Genomic DNA, 25,047 nt, shown 5'->3' on the forward strand with positions numbered 1-25,047 from the left:
TCCCACCTTTTTCCTTTCCAAATACTCCCCCTCTAGCCTGGAGTACCCTCCCCCTTCACTTGCAAGGATGCTGCTTTGAAGTCTGACCTTCAGCTTCCCCTTGTCAAGTGGGGTATCCATTCATCCAGTATGCAGAATGATTAGGGGTGCCTTTGCATTGTGGGTTACCCTTGTAAGTGTTTAATTCAACAAGACTCCAGATAAGAATGAGAACTGAGGGCTGGAGAGATGGCTCAGTGGTTAAGAGCACTGCCTGCTCTTCCAAAGGTCCTGAGTTCAATTCCCAGCAACCACATGGTGGCTCACAACCATCTGAAATAAGATCTGGTGCCCTCTTCTGGCCTTCAGGCATACAGGCAGAAAGAATATTGTATACATAATAAGTAAATAAATATTAAAAAAAAGCCGGGCGATGGTGGCGCACGCCTTTAATCCCAGCACTCGGGAGGCAGAGGCAGGCGGATCTCTGTGAGTTCGAGACCAGCCTGGTCTACCGAGCTAGCTCCAGGACAGGCTCCAAAGCCACAAAGAAACCCTGTCTCAAAAAAACAACAAAAAAAAATAAGTAAATAAATATTAAAAAAAAAAAAGAATGAGAACTGAGTTTTTGCTTCCCCTCTCATCTGATCTTGACTCTCAACAAATGTTTTTCTTTTTCTTCTTTTTAAATATTTATTATGTATACATTATTCTGTTTGTTTGTATGCCTGCAGGCCAGAAGAGGGCACCAGACCTCATTATAGATGGTTGTGAGCCACCATGTGGTTGCTGGGAATTGAACTCAGGACCTTTGGAAGAGCAGGCAGTGCTCTTAACCACTGAGCCATCTCTCCAGCCCTGTTTTTCTTTTTCTATATTTGTCATTTTAAATGTGTGTGTGTGTGTGTGTGTACTGGGATGCCAGCATCCATGGAAACCAGAAGAAGACGCAGATCCCCTAGAGCTGGAGTTACTCAAATGTTGGTGATGGGAATTCAACTTTTTTTTTTAATTTTTTAAATTTTTTTAAATATTTTATTTATTTATTATGCATACAATATTCTGTCTGTGTGTATGTCTGCAGGCCAGAAAAGGGCACCAGACCTCATTACAGATGGTTTTGAGTCACCATGTGGTCGCCGGGAATTGAACTCAGGACATTTGGAAGAGCAGGCAATGCTCTTAACCACTGAGCCATCTCTCCAACCCCCGGGAATTCAACTTTGATCCTCTATAAGAGCCCATGAATCTTTCTTTCTATTTTGTTAATAATTTATTTATTTTTATTTTATGTGCATTGGTGTTTTGCCTGCATGCATGCCTGTGTGAGGATTCTGGATGCCCTGGAACAGGAGTTAAAAAGAGTTGTGAGCTGCCATGTAGGTGCTGGGAATTGAACCAGGGTCCTCTGGAAAAACAGCCAGTGCTTTTAACCACTGAACCATCTCTCCAGGACTCTCTCTTTTTTCTTTCTTTCTTTCTTTCCTTTTCTTTCTTTTAGTTGGGGGGGGGGGCATTTTATTTTGTATGTTGTTTGTTTTGGTGTTGTTTTGTTTCGTTTTGTTGAGACAGGGTTTCTCTATGTAGCCCTGGCTGTCCTGGAACTTATTCTGTAGACCAGGCTGGCCTCGAACTTGGAGGTTTACCTCCCGCCTGGGATTAAGACATGCACCACAACCACCAGACTCCACAAATGTTTCTTAAATGAGTTCAGACTCCCTGAAATAAAAAACACTTTTCAAAAACCTTCCTTGGATTTGCTCACTGTTCTGAATTTAACGCTGGCTGTAAGATGGGGTCAGCAGTAGCCAGGGAAGACTATGAAAGAAGGGAAAATATTCTCTAAAATAGTGGGGTGCACTGCCTTGCTTGGCAGCTCCTCCTTCCTCTAGGAACCCAAACACAGGAGTGGACAGAAGTGGCGTTCAGGTACCTGGATGGACAGTAAGCTACAAGTGAAGGGATGAAAGGAAATGCTCTCAGGAAAGAAGGGGTGATATCCGGGCAGCTTTCTGGGGTCCGTAGTGTCATGGCATCTGGCAGACTCTGGTGGACCAGGGCTCTGAGTAGGCAGAGCTGAAGAAGAGATGGTCAGTGAGATGATAGGCTGGACATACGGACACTAGAAGGACCTCTACACCGGGACCATGCACAGCACAGCCCGCTCTACAGAAACCATGCTCAGCACTGCCAGAGAGCAAAGCTATGCCTCTGGGAGCAGCTGGGACAGCAGCTGCCACCGTACTGCTTGGAAGTGTGTACTGTCCAGAATTACACACATCCGCGTCCGACCCCTGAAAACAAGCAGAAAGACCCCACACCTGAGGGTGAATAGAATACAACTCCCGAAGGTCACCGCGGCAAACTGGAGAGAGGCGCTTCCGGTCATCAATGACGCATTTCCGTCTACAGCCTGACAGGACCCGGTGATGTGACCCAGTTCCCGAATCCCATTAGCTACGTGGCCTGGCCGGAAGACGCTTTCGTGGCACTCCTGGTCCTGGAAGTTGTGAGGCACTACATCCTCTAAGCGTACCAATTGTATCCTTCTAGGATACCACGTGGATTTGCCCCGCGCGATCATGCAGAATTAATTATCAAAAGATCAACACTTGGGGGCAGTAGAGATGGCTCAAAGGTCCAGAGCAGTAGCTCTCAACCTTCCCAGTGCTGCGACCCTTTACTTCCGCATGTTGTAAATGAAAATGTTATTTTCATTTCTACTTCATAACTTCAATCTTGCCATTGTTACGACTCGTAATGTAAATACCTGGGTTTTTTTTGTTGTTGTTGTTGTTGTTTTTTTCCAGATAGTCTTAGGCGACCCCTGTGAAAAGGTTCTCATCCTGGGGTCCCGACCCACAGGTTGAGAACCACAGGTCTAAAGCACTTAATGATTTGCAGAGAGTTTGGGTTTGATTGCCATTAAAAACTTCAGTTCTGGCGGGTGGTGGCGCACCCCTTTAATTCCAGCACATGCGAGGCAGAGGCAGGTGGATCTCTGTGAGTTCGAAGTCAGCCTGGTCTGCAGAGTGAGTGCCAGGACAGGCTCCAAAGCTGTACAGAGAAACCCTGTGTGGTTGGGGGATGGGGGCGAACTTCAGTTCCAAGAGATCCTATAATCTCCACGCACTGGGTAACACGTGGTACACACATACATACACTCATAGCCACTAAAATTTATTTTTTTCTCCAGGACATCCAGGCTTACAAAGGATGACCATGAAGAAGGAGGTGGGGAAGAAGGAAGTGCAGGGGAAGAGAGATGGGTAGGTGGACCGATGTAGACTGAACGTAGTTCCAGGTCAACTTTGTAAGAAATAAGTTAGCTGAGGAAAATGAAGACCCTATTTCAAAAATATAAAAAATAAACTTTTAAATGAAAAATTAATTAAAATGAAGAAAATGAGTCATAAGCTTTAAAAAGAAATATTCAGAACTCACAGGAAAATGACAACCATGAACACTTGGATGACAAAAGGCAGTGGGATCAAAGGGATCAAATATGAAGACATGTCCATTGTTGGATGGGTTTAATTTCCTGGGGACATCCATCTTCTCTGGGTGAATCAATAAACCAGACATGAACTCAATAAAACCACTATTTATTTCCCCCATATTTAAGTTAGAGACAAGTTGAGTATCATTTTGAGACAAAAAAATTAAGGCAAGCCAGGCAATTCTTGAAAGACAGCGGGTGGCCATATATTGAGCCATATTTTAAGCTTTTGTCATTAAATCAAGACACCATCATTTGCAGACACCACAGGGAAGCAGGAAAAATGGAATCTAGAAATAGAACCCAGCACAGATGCAAAGCCAGCATGCAATACAGATAGCATCTCGAGCCAGGAAGCAGGATAAAAGCCGCCCATGTGTGATGGTGGGGTAGCCAGCTAGACTGATGGAAACAAAACGCAATCCCGTCTTCACTCCCTCCAGCTGATACATCTGAAATGAACCAAAGATTGAAATGGAGGGTGGGGATGAGACCAGAGCCTGGAGAAACGGATCGGCAGTTAAGAGCACTTGCTGGTCTTGCAGAGTGCCCAAATTTTGTTCCACACCTATAGCAAGTGGCTCGGAACTGCCTGTAACTCCAGTTTGAGGGGATCCAGCACCCAATTCTGGCCTCCTCAGAGACTTGCACTCACATGCATGTACCCACACACAGGCACATACACTTAATTCAAATTTTTATTTATTTTATTTTTATTTTTTTTTGTTTTTCGAAACAGGGTTTCTCTGTGGTTTTGGAGCCTGTGCTGGAACTAGCTCTTGTAGACCAGGCTGGTCTTGAACTCACAGAGATCCGCCTGCCTCTGCCTCCCGAGTGCTGGGATTAAAGGCGTGCGCCACCACCGCCCAGCTTTAATTCAAATTTTTAATAGATTCTTATTTCGGTTTTTCAAGACAGGGTTTCTCTGTGTAACAGTCCTGCCTGTCCTGGGACTTATTTTGTAGACCAGGCTGGCCTCCAACTCACAGAGATCCACCTGCCTCTGCCTTCCGAGTGCTGGGATTAAATGCGTGCACCACCACTGCCCAGCTAAAATATTTTTAGAAATGAAACCATACCAAGAGAAAAACAAGCAGGTGGTGGTGCACGTCTTTAATCCCAGTACCTGGGAGGTAGAAGTAGGCGAATCTCTGAGTTTGAGGCCAGCCTGGTCTACCGCATGAGTTCCAGGACAGCCAGAGCTACACACAGAGAAATCTTTCCAGAGAAAAGGGAAAGGAAGAAAAAATAAACCATACACAGAGAAAACCACAAATATGTAGAAATTCTCCCACAATCTGTAACAGAGAAAGGTTTTCTATTGCTGTTTTATTTGTGATCTGGTCTCACATATCCAAGGCTGACCTTGAGTACTTCTGTGTAGTTGAGGATGACTTTGAATGCTTGGTCCTCCTTCCTCTGCCTTTCTGGTGCTGGATTGCAAGTGTGTATTACCATTCTTGGTTTATGCAGTGTTGAGGATCAAACCCAGGGCTTCGTACATGCGGAGCAAGCACTCTACCAACAGAGCCACATCTTCAGACCAGGGAAGTTTCCTAACAATAAGATTCAACTATATGAACGTAAAAAATAAAGCATTTACATTGCAGAAAATAATATGCCCAGAGTTAACAAATTACTTACAAGGGTGGGGGGAGGCTATGCTGTATCCTGCATCATAGATGAAGAGTAATTCTGTCTATCAGATAGTTCTTAAAATGAGAGGAAGATGGCAAAACCCTTGTCATTAAAAATTAGCACTTGGGTGAAGGAGACAGCTCATTTACTAAGGTGCTTGCTGCCAGCCCTCAGGATCTGAGGTCTGCTCTGGTTCCTATGTGTGGAAGGAGAGATCCAGCTTCCCCAAGTTGTCTTCTGGCCATCCCATGCTCACACGATTATGCACATATGCTCACATGAACATGCGCATATATAACATATACATGGCCTCAAAATAAATAAGAAAGTGAAATCGGTGGCAAAGCCATTCCTGACAGAAAAGGTGAGGATGTCAGCAATTGCCCTAGCAACAGAACATGCTGTGCATTTGAATCATCTCATCCCCATAGCAACGCAGAATCATAGTCCTTTGGAGTCCGGTAGCAATGGCGCCTGTTTAGTGTCCAACCTCTTCGATGGAAACAAAAACAGAAACAAACCAAGGACCCTCTGCACCACCTAGGTGGCTTTCAAAACCTGCGTCGTCCATAGGAAATATAGTGGAATGATGGTACAAAAGGGATGAGTCTAGGAATAACCGCTTTACCACTTTGCCTCTCTCTCTCTCTCTCTCTCTCTCTCTCTCTCTCTCTCTCTCTCTGTCTGTCTCTGTCTCTCTCTCCCTGTCTGTCTCTATATCTGTGTGTGTGTGTGCTGTATGTATATATGTGTGTGCACCTGTGTCAGCCAGAGGTTAACTTCTACTGTCTTCCTCCACTGTTCCCCACCTTACGTTTTGAGGCAGGGTCTTTCCCTGAACCTGGAGCTCATTGTTTTGTCTAGAGTGTCTGGGAGCCCCTTATCTCTACACTGACCAGGACTGGGGAATACAGGCACACACATCTATGCCTGGCTCTTAACGGGTGCTAGGAACTGAACTCATGCTTGCACAGTAAATGCTTTGTCCACTGAACCACTTTCCCAGCCCCCACTTTGCCAATTCTCCAACAAATTTAAATATGTAACCTGATTAGTAGAAACGAAGGGGAAACTGTCGGAGAGCTGGCTCAGAGGTTGGAGCACCACCTGCAGTGCCCGAGGTCCTGAGTTCGATTCCTGCCTGGGTACGTAAGTGTCTGTGTGTGTGAACGTGTCTGCCTGTCTCTCTGTGTGTGTTGTGTGAATGTATCTGTGTGTGAATGTAGATATGCATGCATAACTAATCGGGGGAAAAAAAGTTTAGAGACGAAGGAGATAAAACACATTTTTTTTTTACCCCGAGTGATGGAGGAAAAGCAAGCTTGACAGGGATGAATGTGGAAATGTTAGTATTGGAGACCACGGAGCAAGGACTCCTCATTCACTTCTCCTTCACACAAATGAGGTCACATGCTCCTCAGCTATGGGGGCTGCCTGGCAAGGTAATGCCCGTCCTTTTCATCAGCTCTAAGTATGTATTATAATAGGAAAATATTCTCTCTGCAATCACAACACTAATGTGTGGCCTGGAAGTGGGTTGCTTGTTTCTTTGTGTTTCCTTACTTATTTTGAAACAGGGTCTCACTATGTAGCCTGGGCTAGCCTGGAACTTGCTATATAGACCAGGCTGGTTTGGACCATGATCCAGCAGGACTTCTCATCTGGGGACTGGCTAGGTAAAATTCATGGAAATCACCACCTTGTCCCAACAGAACACCCTGGAAACTTAGTGACTCAGCTAAGACTCATCAGAGCCCTCAGGCCACACTGATGGCCTCAAACCAGGAGAGACACACACAGGAAGTTGCCAAGCAGGACTTACCTGAGCAGAACCCTTTCTGGGAATTGGCCACAGGCAGGAACTCCATTTTCTTTTCTTCTTTTTGTTTTTTTTTTGTTTTTGTTTGTTTTTCGAGACAGGGTTTCTCTGTGGTTTTGGAGCCTGTCCTGGAACTAGCTCTGCAGACCAGGCTGGTCTTGAACTCACAGAAATCGCCTGCCTCTGCCTCCCGAGTGCTGGGATTAAAGGCGTGCGCCCATTTTCAATGGTGAAAATGGCTGGTGTGAGCGCTACTCCGGCTAACCCGGCTGTTGGGCTCAGGACTATCTTTGCGCGGTGGAATCTCTGGGTGCTGGAACCAGGTCCAAGGGTGGTGAGATGCCTTAGAGGGGCCAGGGGGAAGAGCCCTCCTGTCTTTGCAGTGGAAAGGAAGTTAACTGACCAGAGCACCTGTTCTTGAAGCACCCGGCTCTTAGGAGGGCTAGCTGAAGGGGCCTCATCTGCTGGGCTTTAATCTGGACCCTCATAAACCTGGAGAATGGGGGAGCGCAAACCTGTTGTCGTACACCCCCCTGTCCCACCCCCTTTATTCCCAAACTATCCCCCTCCTCTGTTTATCAACTTGGTGGGATGTGGAATCTGATCAGAGACAGGCCTCTGGGAGGGGCGATATGGTATTTGGAAGAAGAAGTAACTGAGAGGGGAAGCCCCTCCTCCTGAGTGGATGGAAGCTTTCAGTGCGACCAAGGTATGAGGAGGTCAGAAGTTTGCTCACTTGCCTTCACTTGCTGCTGGTGAGTGCATCCACCCCACTCTGGCTGCTGCCACCACCATTGTCCCTAGCTGACACTGGGACACAACTTTTGTTTTCCAATAAGGGTCAACAGCTCTCTGGAATCCTCTAGGCCATCAGTGCCAATCAGGACTGTGGGGGCAGCTAGCCTGGTGGACTGAGCGGCTACTGCGTTCCCTGCCTCTCAGCACTCAGAAGGCAGTTGTTGGACTAGCCAGCCTGAATCAAATAAACCCATCTAACAACTTTGGGTCGCTACATTCATTCACGACATTCATTCTCTATGTTCTGTCCCTCTGGAAAACCCTGACTAATTCACTGACATAAGCAGGTGAAAAGTAAGAGACTCCTTGTCAGTGTCATCAGTGTCCAAGGCTCAGAACACAGGCCTTAAACTGAAATCCTCTGAAGCTTTGAACAGGGGATAGAGAGAAGAAAGAAGGCCCCCTGCCCCCTCCCCCTACTTTCAGCTACCCCTCCCTCCTTTTCTCCCTTCCTCCCTCCCTCCCTCCCTCCCTCCCTCCCTCCCTCCCTCCCTCTCTCCCTCCCTCTTTCCCTCCCTCTCTCCCTCCCTCCATAGCCTGCAGTGGGTAAGAAAATCAGCTACCCAGCTCAGTGTGGTGGCATGGGCCATTAACTGCAGCAGCAGCAGGGCTTGGGAGGCAGAGGCAGGTGCATCTCTGTCGGTTTGAGGCCAGCCTGGTCTACATAATGAAAGAGGCTAGCCAAGGATACATGGTAAGACCCTGCCTCAAACAAAATATAAAATAGCCAGCAATCATGGGGACCTTGGGGGAGAGTTGAAGGAGGAAGGAGGGAGGCAGGGAGGGGAGCAGAGAAAAATGTAGAGCTCAATAAATATCAAGGAAAAAAAAGAAAAGAAGGAAAAAAATAGCCAGCAATCTCTGGCAGTCTCAGCCCACCTTGGGAGGGAAGTCCATGTGAATGATGCCTAGCAATGAGAAAGGCAACTGATACAATGTGTTTGTAGTTGTAGCTGATGTCTGGGTCTTCCCCTCTCACCAAGGGCTAAAGAAGCCCAACCGTGACTTAACTTCCAAGACAGGTTACAATCAGTATGGTATGGCTGTAGACTGGGTGTGTTGGTTTAAAGGAGAATGAATGGCCCCAGAAGACTCATATGTTGAATACTTGGTCCCTAGTTGGAAGAATTGCTTGGGAAGGAGTAGGAGGCATGGTCTTGTTAGAGGAGGTGTGCTTTGAGGTATCAAAAGACTCCCACCATGTTGCGGGAGGTCCTCCCGCTCCTCCAACCTATAGCTGCTGAGATACCAGCCCATTGGGGCGTGGTCTCTCTCCCTTTAAAAAAGCGGCCACTTCCCTCTTCTCTCTCTCTTCACTTCCTGCTCTGCCAGCGACTAGACTCCTTTCCTGGTTGCCTAGAGGGCTGTTGCCTGGGACAGTGATCTGTAAGTTTTTTCCCCTTTAAATAAATACCACCCTATTAATCATAATCCCAAACTGGTATGGCATTGTTTGTGACTGACGCCTTCACCACCATTTCCGGTATGTTCTCCACTTCTTGCCTGTAGTTCAAGATATGAGATCTTAACTGCTGTTCCAGCTGACTGTTGCCAAGTTTTTCTCCATATCACAGGCCCAAGCCCTATGAAAGCATACACTCAATTAAACTATCCTTTTTATAAGTTCGAGTGGTGGTGCATGCCTTTAATCCCAGCATGTGGGAGGCGGAGCAGGAGGAAATCAAAGGTGTTTAGGGAGCTCTGACCAGGAACAAAACAAAAATACTTATTTCGTACTGTAAGACATGATCACAGTCGCTTCATTGAAATATTGACAGATTTCACAAGATATCAGCAAGTCACATCTGTTGCCACCCCGCCATCTTAGTTAGCTGTAGGGCCCCGGTCTGCCCCTGCTCCTGGGGTTCATCTTGAGGACAGTTTCTGGTCAGTCAACTAAAACATTCTGTTTGTTCCTGTGCTCCCTCTGCCCCGCCTGGTGATTAGCTGTAGGGCATTGTTTACTCCATCTTGGGTGTGGTAATTTCCCACCTGCCTGGGGGGAAATTCCTTGTGCAGCAGCTAGATGTGCAAGGATTTCTCCAAGGTTGAATAAACGGCCTTTGGTGCCGGGCGATGGTGGCGCACGCCTTTGATCCCAGCACTCGGGAGGCAGAGGCAGGCGGATCTCTGTGAGTTCGAGACCAGCCTGGTCTACAGAGTTAGTTCCAGGACAGGCTCCAAAGCCACAGAGAAACCCTGTCTCGAAAAACCAAAAAAAAATAAAAAATAAAAAAAAATAAAAATAAACGGCCTTTGGCTGAACTCCTTTCCACTGACCCAGGTCTCTTGTGTGTTCTTTCAATCTCCAGTGGCACACGAACTGTCCCGAGAGGGTAACACAGAATTGGGTGTTACAGTTAGCAGCAACATGTCCCAGTCATGGGAAGCAGTCAGGCTCACAGGGTGGATGGAAAGCTTACACTCTCATCCTCTTCAGAAGGCACAGACATTATCACTGGAAGCAAATACAGCTGTTTTACTAGAAGTCATGGTGTCCATTATTCAGTGATAAGAAAAACAAATCTCTAAAGTACACTCTTGAATTAGCATAGCTTTTCATAGTTATTTTTTCCTCTAGAACCAGGTGCCTTGGAGAAGGAAATCCATTCCTCCCACAACTCAGATGATTACTGCAGAAATCCTTTCCTCCAGAAACCCTTGGGCTTTGTGACTACTTCCTGACCTCGTTTTGCTTCACCCTGATGAAGAGCAACCCAGCTGGGAAAGGGTTCATTGTAGCTCCCATCTCCAGGTTACAGTTCATCAGAGCAGCAAAGTCAAGGTGGCCGAAACTTATACACAGTCATGGACTGGAGAGATGGCTAAGTGGTTAAGAGCACTGACTGCCTTCCTGAGGACCTGAATTCCATTCCTAGGACCCATATTAAGTGGCCCACAATGGCCTGTCACTCCAGTTCCAGCGGATCCAATGCTCTCTTCTGGATTTGCCAAGTACACGTACTCGTGTGTAGTCACATGTAGGCACATAAATTTTTGAAAAGTTATGTCACATCTAGTCAAGAGCAGGGAGAAGCAGATGCGTACATGCACAGTGCTTGATTTCTTTCTTATTTTGAATGCATATGCATGTCTCTGTATGTGTAATGCATGCCATATGTGTGGTGGTGTCTTTGCAAGCCAGAAGGAGCTAGAGTTATAGGTAGTTGTGGGTTGCTAGATATGGGTGCTGGGAATAGAACTTGGGTCCTCTATAATAAGAGCATTGAGCTGGGCGGTGCTGGCGCACACCTTTAATGCCAGCACTCAGGAGGCAGAAGCAGGCAGATCTCTGTGAGTTTGAGATCAGCCTGGTCTACAAAGTGAGTTTCAGCAAGGGCTACACAGAGAAACCCTGTCTCAGAGAGAGAGAGAGAGAGAGAGAGAGAAAGAGAGAGAGAGATCTGTCCAGTCCTTCCCTCTGTCCAGTCCTTCCCTCCCTCCCTCTTTCTTTCTTTCTTTCTTTCTTTCTTTCTTTCTTTCTTTCTTTCTTTCTTTTTTTCTTTCTTTCTTTCTAGACAGGGTTTCTTTGTGTACCCCTGGATGTCCTTTAGATCTGTTTGGGTTCAAACATCCTCTCTTCCCCTCAGGTTCAAACTCTGCCTCCTGAGTACTGAGATTAAAGGCATGTACCACCACTGCCTGGCCCTTTTCCTTTTTTTTTGTTTTTTGTTTTTTGTTTTTTCGAGACAGGGTTTCTCTGTGGTTTTGGAGCCTGTCCTGGAACTAGCTCTTGTAGACCAGGCTGGTCTCGAACTCACAGAGATCCGCCTGCTTCTGCCTCCCAAGTGCTGGGATTAAAGGCGTGCGCCACCACCGCCCGGCCCTTTTCCTTTTTTTAATACAGTCTAGGACCTAAACTCATGTAATGATACTGCCCATCATATCAATTCTGCAATCAAGACATGCCCACAGACCAACCTGATCTAGATAATTCCTCATTAAGATTCATACATGTATATAATGAATCTTTTACATTCCTTACCTTATTACCCCTTCAACCCTCCCTCTTTCTCCCTTTGAAACCTTTTTCTTCCCAATAAATCTCATTTTTACCTTCATGTCATTTTAAAAAATGTGTGACCCACTGGGTTTAATTAGGGTATTTTGTATGGCCATAGATAGGAGGTTATTTACAGGAGCATCTTTAACTTACCAGTGGCCACACCGCTGACAAAAATCACGCCCTTTCCCTGGCTACCATTAACTGAGATACAGCCTCTCAGGGAAGCCAAGAGCTTCTGGAATTTATTAGTTTGGCTAGGCTGGCTGGGCAGTGTGTTTCAGAGACCTGCTGGTCTGAATCTTGCTGGTGCTGCCGGTGTCATTGCTCAGACTTTACTGGGTGCCGAGGAACTGAACTCGGGTCCTCACACTTGCAAAGTCGATACTTTACAGGCTGCACCAACTCCCACCCCCTGAGCTCAGTCCTGGTAGCATGATAGTTTCGTGAGTTTGCAAATTTGTTAAAACTGATAGAAAGTATGCTTAATCTGGGTGTTGTGTTCTGTATATAAATTATACATCAATAACATCAATTTTCTTTTTTCATAATAATGGACCAGAATGACAGAAAATTACTGCTTTTGAAAGCAGATCCAGTTGGGTCTAGTTTTCTGTGACAAGACACACAGGGCATCCATCTACATTAAGCTGATGACAATGGACATAGCTCTTGGGAGCAGACGGATGGGACACACGTCAGGAGTAGCGGCAGCCTTGCATTACTGAGACTAGTCTTATAGGTCGAATGAACATTAACGAAGTACAACCAGAGAAAGGCAATTAGGGAGTCCGTGGAGCTGGGGGTACGGATCGATCGATGGGTGGAAATGTAGTCAAGCCTCTATCTCAGCACCACAGTGTGTCAAGGAGAACAGCCCCAGAAGGGGTCAACAGCTAGCACAAGGGCACAATTCTGGAGAGCGAACCCATCAGGCCCCGCGTCTTTTGCTGTTGTTTGGATCCGTGTGTTAAAGATTTGATCCTCAGGGTGGTACTACTCGGGTGTAGTATTAATTATTAATATGACACAGCAACTTAAGAGAAGAACAGCTTTAAAGATTTACTTTTATTTACGTGTGTGTGTGTTTGTGAATATCCACATGTTCGTGCAGATGCCCATGGAGACCACAAGAGAGTGTCAGATCCCCCAAGAACAGGAGGTACAGTTGAGTCATCTGACATCAGTCCTGGGAACTAAACCCCGGTCCTCTGCAAGAGCAGTACACACTCTTAGCTGCTGAGCCATCGCCCCAGGAAGAGTCTACTCACAGGTTGAGGGTACAGTCCGGGATGGGGGCAGGGGAGCTGGAGTGTGAGGTCACTTTGCGCCCACAGTCAGTGAGCAAAGAAATAAACACAGGTGCTCTACTGGCGGTCTGCTACGTGTGCAGTCTGCATGGCTCCCCCCACACATGTTAGCAGAGGCTAGCCTAATCCAGAAGACACCTCCTAGGCACGCCCAGAGACTTGTCTCCCAGGTGATTAGAGACTACCAGGTTGCCAATAAACATAAACATCAAAGAGGTGGAGGAGCCTTTAGGAGGTGGAGCCTATTCAGAGGTCTGTAGGTCATTGAGGGCAGGCCCTGAAGGAGGTTGTTGTAGGGACTCACCCCTTCCCCCCCCCCCTTTCTTTTTTGGCCGGGAGGTAAGCAATTTGCTCCATCACGTGCTCCCCACTATTGTCATTTGGATCACCAATCAGAGGGTATGATTGGCCTGATGTTGGGCTGGAACCTGGACAACTGAAAGTCTCTTTGTAAAGGGATTCTCTCCGGTGTTTTGTCCTAGAATAAAAAACTGAATAACATTCCTTTGGGGGTCTTATTTGTTTGTTTTGTTTTGTGGGTTTTGTTTGTTTGATCTGTTGATTGATTGGATTTTTTTTTTCCAGACAGTTTCACTCTGTAGCCGTCACTGGCCTAGAGCTCCCTGTGAACCAAGCTAGTCTTTTAGCATGTGGTACTCCTCTTAATGCCTGTTCCCGAGGGCTGAATTTAAAGAGAATTTAAAGAGAATGTTAAATCTCTTCCTAGATTGAAATGATCACTCTTTTGCAGGGAAGCTCCTCAAACAGGTAGGGAAACAACTCAAGAGAGCTTCAGGACCCCCCCCCCCCCCCCCACTGATCAGATCCACTAGGTCCCCCCACCTTGCCAGAGTAGGCACTAAAAGCTGAAGTCACCCTCAGAAGAGCAGAGCCGAGCTGCAGGGAAGACTCAGATGAGCAAAGCTCCCATAAAGACTTGAGACCAGACCAGCTTCCTGGAAGAAGCCACAACCAAATAAGCTCCCTGGAAGAGGTTTTAAACCAGCTGTGGCCCCTGGAGGGGACAAGCTCCACCCTGTTGAGCTGCCCGCAGGCTGGGTAGTGTGTCCTAGATCCCCAGCTTTTTTTGAGTTGGAAAAAGCAGAAACCAGTGGCGCTCCCTGTAAGAGTTCTAAATCACCCGAGATGCCCAAAAGGGACACACTCCAGCCTGTTGAGATGCCTGCAGGATGTGCAGGGTGTCCAGGTCCCCAGCTTTTGTGAGCTGTCACTCATGCTGGGGTGAACTTTGGTGATGCAGCTGTCTTTTAATCCTTTCTGCTCTGTAAATAACTTCTCACCCATATCCCTGGAAGGAACACCAGTACAGCTGACGGGTTCAGTAAGTTGGACTTGGGTGGAATCTGCATGGGTTCCCTGTCGGGGTGAGTAGATTTCTGTGTTGCATTTCTCTAGGAAAAGTTTTATCACACAACGTAGGTGCCACCGCACTTGGCTTAACCATCTTTGCTTCATTCCCCCACGTTATTCCCAAACCTTACCCCAAGTCGTGGAGGTATATACCTATAATTCTAGGAATTCTAGCACTTGGGAGGAAATTGGCGGCCAGCCTGAGCCACATAGCTGGACCCTGTAACAATAACAATAATGCAGGAACGGAATCCTAGATGCAGGGCCATAGGCTGTGTCATCCCCGCTCCTTGTGCCTCTGCTCTCTGGCCTTCTTTTCTGGTCTGGTCTGCCTTTGCACCCTAAGCAAAGTTCACGTCCTTAAACACACTCCTTGGTTCTGTGTGTTACTGGTATTTGGAAATGGAGATTTTGAGATTAGATGAGGTTGTGAGGATGGGGCTCTCACAATGGCGTCAGTGGCTTTATAAACAGGAAGAGACTCCCAAGCTAGCACAGTAAGTCTTTTTGTTTGTTTGTTTGTTTGTTTGGTTTGGTTTTTCGAGACCGGGTTTCTTCGTGGCTTTGGAGCCTGTCCTTGAATTAGCTCTTGTGGACCAGGCTGGCCTTGAACTCACAGAGATCCGCCCTCCTCTGCCTCCCTCTTTTTGACAATGCAATGCTTTTTACTATTTTTATGCTTCAGTATGGAGTTTCTCTCCTGATCCACAGTGCCTTCTGGCCTTTGGACTTCCCAGCAAGACCACAAGTTCAAAGTCAGACTAAGCTCTGTAGTGAGTTCAAGGCCAGCCTAAATAATCTAGTAAGCTCTTACCTCAAAAATTTTTTTAATATTTATTTATTATGTACACAGTGTTCAGCCTCCATGCCTGCAGGCCAGAAGAGGGCACCAGATCTCATTACAGATGGTTCTGAGCCACCATGTGGTTGCTGGGAATTGAACTCAGGACCTCCGGTAGAGCAGTCAGTGCTCTTAACCTCTGAGCCATCTCTCCAGCCCCTTACCTCAAAATTTAAATAAAAGTAAAAGAGAGGGAAGGAAATGTAATTCAGCATTTGGCAGCTTACCTAGCATGTACATGTATGAGATCTGGGGTTCAATCTCAGCAACACACACATACATACACACACATGTATCCACTAATAAAACCCAAAACACAACTATAGAAATGGCTCAAAGGTTGAGAGTGCTTGCGACTTTACCAGAGGACCATAGTTCCAGAATGCATAAGTCATGACTCAGAATAGCTCTAGGGGATCTGACGGCCTTTTCTAGACTCTGAAGTCATCTGCCCTTTACATCAAGCACACACGCACGCAACAAGTGTGCGTTCAAATTTAAAAACAAATTAAAACATACCCAAACCAAACAAAACACACAGTAACTTAAGTTTTTTGATTTTTTTTTCATGGAGAAACAGGTTTTTTATTTATTTATTTTTTTTGGTGGTTTTTTTTTTTTTTTCGAGACAGGGTTTCTCTGTGATTTTGGAGCCTGTCCTGAAACTAGCTCTTGTAGACCAGGCTGGTCTCGAACTCACAGAGATCTGCCTGCTTCTGCCTCCCGAGTGCTGGGATTAAAGGCGTGCGCCACCACCGCCCGGCCCTGGAACTCTTTATAGACCAGGCTGTCCTCGAACTTGCAGAGATCCTCCTGCCTCTGCCTCCCGAGTGCTGGGATTAAAGACATGAGTTACCACTCTGCTGTGAAATAAAATTTAATTATTTTTGTCTATTTTTAAAAATTTAATGTGTATGGGTGTTTTGTCTGAATGTTTATCTGTGTGCCACTTGTGTGCCCGCTGCCCACAGAGGCCAGGAGAGATCGTCAGATCTTCTGAAACTGAAGTTACAGACTGTTTGGAGCTGCAAGGCAGGTGCTAGAATTTAAATCCGGGCTAGGGGTCTTAACCATTGAACCAGCTCTCCAGCCTTTATTTAACAAACGTTGAATAGGGGCTGGAGAGATGGCTCAGAGGCTAAGAGCATTGCCTGCTCTTCCAAAGGTTCTGAGTTCAATTCCCAGCAACCACATTCACAACTAACTGTAATGAGGTCTGGTGCCCTCTTCTGGCCTTCAGGCATACACAGAGAGAATATTGTATACATAATAAATAAATAGCCGGGTGGTGGTGGCGCATGCCTTTAATCCCAGCACTCAGGAGGCAGAGCAGGTGGATCTCTGTTAGTTCGAGACCAGCCTGGTCTACAAGAGTTAGTTTCAGGACAGGCTCCAAAACCACAGAGAAACCCTGTCTCGAAAAACCAAAAATAAATAAATATTTAAAAAAAAACAAACGTTGAATAGAATGTATGAATGTTTTATTCTTGACCAGATACCCTTGGGGGAGGGTCATTTTACCGACCCACCAGGTACAAAGAAAAACCTCAAGAGGGGACAGATAAGAGGTCAATCAGTTGATTCCATGATCAGCTGCCTATACCTCCCCGACCCCCAGCTTTAAGAGGAGACAATGACCCTGGGGTTCAACAGTTCTTTGTCCTCCTGCCGCAAGGGGGAGTCAAGGCTCTGCCGCTGTGGAGCCCAGATGAAGGCCCGCTAGGCAGCCATCTCTATGGTCTGGCTCTCCAGGCCCCTCCTCTCCGGCCCTCCGCGTGCCTCTATGGTTCTTCCTGTCATTAGTCGGGAGGGGGCGCTGCGCGCAGGCGCGAGGTAGACGCCGTGGCGCGGCCGGAAGGAACGCAGTAGCGGCCTCGGCGGCAACGGCGGCGGCAGCTAGGGCAGCGCCGAAGCTCTTCGAGCGGCTGCTTCAGGTGACTTGAGACTGAACTCCGGGCGCCGATCCGCGCTCGCGGACCTGGGCTAGCTGCGCGGCAGGTACGTGACGGACCCGCGCGCGTGGGCTCCTCGGGCCGCGGGTCGAGTGAGGCGAGTGGCCTCCCGCCAGGGCGCCACTGGGGTGGGGGCGGGGGCCGAGGGGGGGACGCGCTCTGGAGTCCCGGGGGTCCGGGGGGCTCCGCACAGGGGGTGTCGGGAGGGGAGCGGCGGAGACGGCCGCGGGCCAGCCGGTTCTCCTCCCGCCACTTGAGGAAGTTTCTCTGGCCGGCCTGCTGCCCCAGGGGCGACGAGCCGCTGAGAGAAACGGTTCTCTGGCGGCTCTGGCTTTGGTGGCCGCGCTTCCCACCGCGGCCTGGAGGAGCGGAAGAGGCGACGGACTGTTGACTTTGAACTCCAGCCCGGGATAGTTCGGGCCCCTCGGAGTCTTGAGTTGACAAGCCTGTCATCCCAGCCAGCGCTCCGGAGTAAGGGGACATACAGCTCGTGCAAACGGAGCCCTGGTGCTCCCGTGGCGCGTGGCACGCTGGGTGAGCGCGAGACCCACGCTCGAGTGGACGAGGCGGCCCCTTGTGGCTCATCCCGTGATTCCCAAACTCCCTGCCTGTTCAAAGGGTGCAGTGACCCTGGGACCCTCTCCTGCGTTGTCGTTTCTCAGTTGGGGTTTGCTCGCTTTCTTTTGAGAGTCTCACTGCTAGCCGAGGCTGACCTGGAACCTGAGAAGTAGATGAGGTTGGCCCCTGCAACTCGTAGGAATTCATGTACCTCTGCCTTGGGAGTGACTGGGCTAAAGGTCTAGGCCTAGGAAAGCTGCGACTGCTTGCTATTTTAGCATATGAAGAGAAAGGGCTTGTGCCTGCCCTTCTTAGGAGGAAGGGAACAACAATATTTTGTTTTCAAAACAGGGTTTCTCTCTGTGTTGCCAGGCTGGCCTTGAACTCAGAACCTTTTCTTTATGACTTCATCCCACAGTTTAGTTTATCCGAACTAAGAAATAACCAAGCTTTGCATTCTGTTTGAATCCAAATTGACAGTGCCTAGGGTATAGAAAAGGTGGTGAACTTCAGGAAGTGGCTGAGGATCTTGAGTTTACAAATTCTTGAGCCTATTGCATTAGGGACTTGAGACTTTTAAATTTTATTTATATTTATATTTATTTATTTATTTTTGAGACAGGGTTTTTCTGTAGCTTTGGAGCCTGTCCTGGAACTGGCTCTTGTAGACCAGGCTGGCCTCAGAACTCACAGAGATCCGCCCTACTCTGTGAGTGCTGGGATTAAAGGTGTGTACGCCACCACCCAGCAGGGCATTTGAGATTTTTATCAAAAGAGGACAAGAATGGCTAATAAGATCTTGAAGAGAAATCTAATAAAATTGCGACTCATGGAGATTGAAAGTTTATGAAGTCAGCCAGGCCATATTTAGTGCTTGCCTTTAATCCCAGCATTTGGGAGGCAGAGGCAGGGGGTTAAAAAATGGTTTGTGAAACCTGGTGAGACTGTTTACTAACTATAGTATGAAGTACTACTTTTATGATTACTGTATTCTAGGCTTTGCCATATTCCAGACATAATGAATTCTTATATTGCCATCACTTTTGTCAAAACAGTGTTTCTCTGTGTAGTCCTGGCTGTCCTGTAATTCACTCTGTAGATAAGACTGGCCTCAAACTCACAGAGATCTGCCTGCCTCTGCCTCCTGAGTGCTGGACTTAAAGGCGTGTGCCCCCACACTGGGCTCAAAACCTTTAATTTTTAAAAACATTTATTCAGCATGTATATGGGCACGTAATTTCACTTTATGGTAAGAGTACAGTTTTTGGAAATGAGTTCTCTTCCACCATTTGGGATTCAGGCAACCAACTTAGGCTTTCAGGTTTAGCAGCAAGTACCCTTAACCTGTTGTGCTGACTCAACAGCCTTATCTGTACAAAACTGATGCTAAGTGTGATGTACGTACAACTCTTAAGCATTTTTCTTATTCTTAGCCCTATCAATTGAGGTAAGTGCTCCAGTATCACGCTTGCTCGCTCGCTCGCTCGCTCTCTCTCTCTCTCTCTCTCTCTCTCTCTCTCTCTTTCTCTCTCTTTCGTGTGTGTGTGTGTGTGTGTGTGTATGAAGGGAGGTGCTGAAAAATGAAACAAATGTAGTAAGGTTCAGAGCTAAGTCTGAAACTCATTTGGTTGCACAGTTCTTGCCTCTAATTGATTACTCTGCTATACCTTGTTAATGCTATTCAAAATGTGGTTTTAAACCAGCTTCTTGGTGCCTGGCTGTGTTCTTGTCCCCAGGCTTTGGAAGTATTGAGTAAGACATGGTCTTGCGCATTTGGAATTTAAGTTCCAGGAGAAGAGGTTAACATTAAGTATAGTTTCTTAAATCGTTGAAGTTACTCTGTAGTAGTTGAGAAATTGAGGGATGTTTTTTGAATAAACGGGTCAGGGACACTTACAGGTTAGTCAGGAAAGGTTTTTCTCTGAGGGAGTAGAGAATTGAGGGATGAACATAGGTAACTTGGCCAAAGAGGCAGTCTCACAAAGGGAATTCAGCCTGAGAAAGTAAGTTTGGTAAGATCAAGGAACCAAGTCATTGTTGCTAAAGAATGGGGAAAAAACTATCAGGTGACACTACTTGGATCAGCAAATGCTTGATGAAACCTGTTTTATATACTGTGGTAAGGACTTGGGTTCTGTCATAGTGACACTTGTAATTTAAAAAGCAGCCAGGTGTGAAGGTGCATGCTTTTAATCCCAGCAGAGGCTGGTGTGGTCGACATAGCATGTTGCAGGTCAACCAGTCTGGAAAACAAAACAAAAACAACCCCCAGTGCTAAATAGGTCAAAGTGTGGAGCCTAGAAGGCAGAACTTAAACTAAAAGCAAGATGCAATGCGTTGTAAGCTCCTAGATGATTTTCAAGGACTAGGGCTGTATGGGACTTAGCACCTGCCAGGTCCTGGGTTCAGTTCCTTGTACGGTGCCCCATCACCAGAAACATAATTGAAAATGTGAGTGACTGTGTTTACTTACCTGCTCCCATTTCAGAATCAATTTTCTAGCAGTTGAGAAAAATCTTAACGTTTTATGTTAACTTTTTCTAAAACAGTTTCTTGTCATGCAGGCAGTCTGATCTCAAACTCACTATGTAACTCAGGATGATCTTGAACTAGTACTATCTATCCATTCTGCCTTTTCTGAGTGCTGGAATCAAAGGTCTTCACCAACATTCAGGATTATGTGGTACTCATTGAACTCGGCTTCCTGGCTACCAGGCAGACCTGTCCTTGTATTAAAATCGTCAGCTAACGCTGAGGCTTGAAAGAATGACTCCGCTATTAAAGAGCAGTTGCTGTTCTTGCAGAGGCTCTGGGTTTGGTTTCCAGCATCCATGTGGTGGCTCATAAACACCTGTAACTCCAGCTTCAGTATCTCCTTTTGGCCTCTGTAGGTACTGGATACACGCATAATGCACATACATATATTCAGACAAGCATTTGTGTGCACAATTAAAATAAAACTATTTAAAAATGTTTAGCTAACCAACCTGAGGATTGTGAATTTAATTTTTGGTGTGAGTTTTAGTGTAAAAAAACGCTGATAATAGGACTTTTAGATTTTTTATTATCTGCACACTTACATTTGTAAACATGGATATTATTATACTTTACGTATTTTATTTTGTCTATATATTAAAATTAACATACTAAATTTTCTTATTCTGAACTCATCTTCTTGTTTGTTTGGTTTTTTTTTTTTAAGGATTTATTTATTATGTATTCAGTGTTCTGCCTGCATGTATCCCTGCAGGCCAGAAGAGATGGCTGTGAACACATGTGGTTGCTGGGAATTGAATTCAGGACCTTTGGAAGAGCAGGCAAAGCTCTTAACCACTGAGCCTTTTCTCCAGCCCCCCCCCCTTTTTTTTTGAGTTTTTCAAGACAGGGTTTCTCTGTAGCTTTGGAGCCTGTCCTGGCACTAGCTCTTGTAGAACAGGCTGGCCTCGAACTCTCAGAGATCCCCTGCCTCTGCCTCCCGAGTGCTGGGATTAAAGGCGTGCGCCACCACCCCCCAGCTCTTGTTTGTTCTTAATAGTCCTGCCATTCTCCACCTGATCTCACCATCTAGGTCAATTTAGACTCCTTTCTTTTTCTTGCCTCATAGCCAGTTATATTCAAAATTCCACCTAAATCTAATTCTGTATTCAGTATCTGTGTCCCCTCCCCTTATATACTATTATCTCTAATTCAGGCTTCTTAGGCTCTTGTTTACTGGGTTTCCTGCACAAAATGTCCCTGCGTTGCCCATTGCAGCAAAGCTGATCTTCCTAATATGAAGCTCTCATTGTTCTGTTTCCCACTGGCTGGAAAACATAATTTGAACTTCAGTTCGGCATCCTATCAACACCACAGACTACCTCCAAACGTACTGGCAATATAATCATTTAATCTTTTGATAGGAGTAAAAGAGAGAGGGAGAAGGAGCGTGTGTGTGTGTGTGTGTGTGTGTGTGTGTGTGTGTGTGTGTGTGTTTTGAGAGGAGAGGAGAGGAGAGAGTGTATGTTTGAGAGGAGAGGAGCGAGTGTGTGTTTCTTGAGTCTGGGTCTTGATATGTAGACCAGGCTGAAGTTCCCAGCTTTTTTATGGTCTGGAGATAGAAGAGGACTCACCTGGTGCATGTTGTCAGCTAAGATGCTAAGATGGCCATTTTTTTTTTTTTTTACTCACAAGCCTTGTCAGAGATCAGAGACTGCTAGAAGAAGTCTTGGGTTTTGTTGTCTGTAGTGCCAGAGGATTCTCCAGCTGACCATGCAGACTTAGCCTTCCAGAGCTGTGTGCTCTTAAAGGCTAAGATGGATTATGGCACAGCACTTGGTGGTGTTTAAAGTGGCTGGCCTTGCTAAATGGTTCCTGTCTACCTCTCCTGCTTAGGATAATTTCTGTGTGTATGTGTGCACATGTACATTGTGTGCTTGGATGTGCAGGTGTGTGTGTGTGTGTGTGTAGACCAGAAATCAACTTCCTTAGGAGCTGTCCAACTTGTTCTTGTACTGGCCAGGAACAAGTCAAATGGGCTATACTGTCTAGCTAGTGGGCCCTGCAGATCTACCTCCCCAGCACTGGAATTACAAGTTTGGGCCACCATACCTGGACTTCTGTTTTTTGTTGGTTTTTTTTTTTTTTTTGTTTTTTTCGAGACAGGGTTTCTCTGTAGCTTTGGAGCCTGTCCTGGAACTCCCTTTGTAGACCAGGCTGGCCTCGAACTCACAGAGATCCACCTGCCTCTGCCTCCCGAGTGCTGGGATTACAGGACCACCGCCCAGGCATACCTGGACTTCTGTTTTGATACTGAGGATCACAACTGTGTTCTCGTGCTTTCATGGTAAACATTTTACTAGCTGTTTGTCTCTCCAGTCTCAAGTGATTTATTTATTGCATGACTATCACATAGAACGTACTTGACTTTCTTTTACCCTTCCAAGTTTCCTTTATTTGGGGGGAGGGGTTCAATTTTTTTTGTTTTATTGATATTTATTGAGCTCTACATTTTTCTCTGCTCCTCTCACTGCCTCTCCCCTCTTCCCTTCAATCCTCCCCCCATGCTCCCAATTTACTCAGGAGATCTTGTCTTTTTCTACTTTCTACTTCCCATGTAGATTAGATCTGTGTAAGTCTCTCTTAGTGTCCGCATTGTTGTCTAAGTTCTCTGGGATTGTGGTTTGTAGGCTGGTTTTCTTTGCTTTATGTTTAAAAACAACCTATGAGTGAGTACATGTGATAATTGTCTTTCTGTGTCTGGGTTACCTCACTCAAAATAATTTTTTCTAGCTCCATCCATTTTCCTGCAAAATTCAAGCTGACGTATTTTTTTCTGCTGTGTAGTACTCCATTGTGTAAATGTACCACATTTTCCTTATCCATTCTTCGATTGAGGGGCATTTAGGTTGTTTCCAGGTTCTGGCTATGACAAACAAAGCTGCTATGAACATAGTTGAGCACATGTCCTAGTGGCACAATTGAGCATCCTTTGGATATATACCCAAAAGTGGTATTGCTGGGTCTTGAGGAAGGTTGTTTCCTAATTTTCTGAGAAATCACCACACTGACATCCAAAGGGGCTGTACCAGCTTGCATTCCCACCAGCAATGCAGAAGTGTTCCCTTTTCCCAACAACCTCTCCAACATAAGTTGTCATCAGTGTTTTTGATCTTGGCCATTCTTACAGGTGTAAGATGGAATCTCAGAGTTGTTTTGATTTGCATTTCTCTATGGCTAAGGATGTTGAACATTTCCTTAAGTGTCTTTCAGTCATTTTAGATTCCTCTGTTGAGAGTTCTCTGTTTAGGTCTGTACTCCATTTTTTTGTTGGATTATATGATCTTTTGGTGTCCAGTTTCTTGAGTTCTTTGTATATTTTGGAGATCAGACCTCTGTCTGATGTGGGGCTGGTGAAGATCTTTTCCCATTCTGTAGGCTGTCATTTTGTCTTGTTGATCGTGTCCTTTGCTTTACAGAAGGTTTTCAGTTTCAGGAGGTTCCATTTTTTTTTTTTAGTATTTATTTATTATTATGTCTGTGTGTATGACTGCAGGCCAGAAGAGGGCACCAGACCTTATTACAGATGGTTGTGAGCCACCATGTGGTTGCTGGGAATTGAACTCAGGACCTTTGGAAGATCAGGCAATGCTCTTAACCTCTGAACCATCTCTCCAGCCCAGGAGGTTCCATTTATTGTTTCTCGCAGTGTCTGCTGCTGGGGTTCTATTTAGGACATAGTTCCCTGTGCCAATGCGTTCAAGTTTATTTCCCACTTTCTCTTCTATAAGGTTCAGTGTGACTGGCTTTATATTGAGGTCTTTGATCCATTTGGACTTGTGTTTTGTGCATGGTCATAGATATGGGTCTATTTTCATTCTTCTACATGTTGATATCCAGTTTTGCCAGCAACACTTGTTAAATATGCTTTCTTTTTTCCATTTGATATTTTTTGTTTCTTTATCAAAGATCAGGTGTTTGAAGATGTGTGGATTGATATCCGGGTCTTCTATTCGGTTTCATTGGTCCTTTTTTTTTTCTTAATGTATATGTACTGAGCATTGGTAGTGCACACCTTTAATCCCAGCACTCAGGAGGCAGGGGCAGATGGATCTTTGAGTTCAAGGCTAATCTTGTCTTTCAAGTTTCAGGAGAGGCTCCAAAGCTACACAGAGAAACCCTGTCTAAAAAAGGGGGGGGGAGTAAAAATTGTATGTATGTGGCGGCAGTGTTTTACTAGCATGTGTATCTGTGCACTGTTTGCATGCAGTGCCTACAGAAGCCAGGAAGAGGATATTGGATCCCAGGGAACTACAATTATAGGAGGCTCTTAGCCACTACTTTGAGATCTGGGAATTAAACCTCTCTGGTCCTGGAAGATCATTCAGGGCCCTTTTGCACTTACCCATATTGCTCTAAATTCTTTAAAACAATATTTTCCATGAGGGATTTTCTTTGTATATCTTCCTCATACATCATAAAATCTTTGTGCCATGTAGCAACACACTAAATATTTGCTGAATTCTTTATTGTTTGATTTTTTTGGGGGTTGGAGGCATGGTTTTTCTGTGTAGCTCTGGCTGTCCTGGAACTCGCTCTGTAGACCAGGCTGACCTCAAACTCAAAGATCCAACTGCCTCCTAGATTGTTGGGGTTACCTCATGTACCACTACCATCCACCTTATGTTCTTAAGTTTATATTGTGGGCCAGTGAGATGGCTCTATTCTGACATTGAACTCCCAGAGATCTGCCTACCTCTGCCTCCCAAGTGCTGATTAAGGCCATGCACTACTATGCTCTGCT

At 46.0% G+C, this 25,047-nt stretch overlaps 1 protein-coding gene across 3 annotated transcripts in view; it reads left to right on the forward strand.

Annotated features, from left to right (window-relative positions):
- Positions 1-17,088: 17,088 nt before the first annotated feature.
- The window catches only part of Rnf216 (ring finger protein 216), a 119,337-nt gene continuing 111,378 nt past the window's right edge, over positions 17,089-25,047 (forward strand). For 2 of the 3 annotated variants that reach the window (XM_075973974.1, XM_075973991.1), the window contains exon 1: positions 17,089-17,256. The gene's annotated coding sequence lies outside the window, so the exon portion shown is untranslated. The remainder of the gene's footprint in view (positions 17,257-25,047) is intronic. The other variant, XM_075973983.1, reaches the window with a different exon arrangement.

The sequence above is a fragment of the Microtus pennsylvanicus genome, chromosome 1 (assembly GCF_037038515.1).
Source record: "Microtus pennsylvanicus isolate mMicPen1 chromosome 1, mMicPen1.hap1, whole genome shotgun sequence".
Classification (NCBI taxonomy): domain Eukaryota; kingdom Metazoa; phylum Chordata; class Mammalia; order Rodentia; family Cricetidae; genus Microtus; species Microtus pennsylvanicus.